The sequence below is a fragment of the Juglans regia genome, unplaced genomic scaffold, assembly GCF_001411555.2.
Source record: "Juglans regia cultivar Chandler unplaced genomic scaffold, Walnut 2.0 Scaffold_5897, whole genome shotgun sequence".
In the NCBI taxonomy this organism is placed as follows: domain Eukaryota; kingdom Viridiplantae; phylum Streptophyta; class Magnoliopsida; order Fagales; family Juglandaceae; genus Juglans; species Juglans regia.
Window position 1 is genome coordinate 1 of NW_023360761.1, and position 206 is coordinate 206.

Below are 206 nucleotides of genomic sequence, written 5' to 3' on the forward strand. Positions count from 1 at the left end.
TCAAGGATTATATGAATTTTAAGTAATTAGTTTGATGGGTGCGATCATACCAGCACTAATGCTCCGGATCCCATCAGAGCTCCGCAGTTAAGCGTGCTTGGGCGAGAGTAGTACTAGGATGGGTGACCTCCTGGGAAGTCCTCGTGTTGCACCCCTCGTTTTTGTTTTCTCCGCCTTGCGAGATAAATTGACAAGAAGGACCACTC

The 206-nt window shown here is 47.6% G+C and overlaps 1 non-coding gene across 1 annotated transcript; it reads left to right on the forward strand.

Annotated features, from left to right (window-relative positions):
- The first annotated feature begins 36 nt into the window (after window positions 1-36).
- Window positions 37-155, forward strand: LOC118345943. The gene has a single exon (XR_004799370.1). It is a non-coding gene; the product is annotated as a 5S ribosomal RNA (ribosomal RNA).
- Window positions 156-206: the final 51 nt, after the last annotated feature.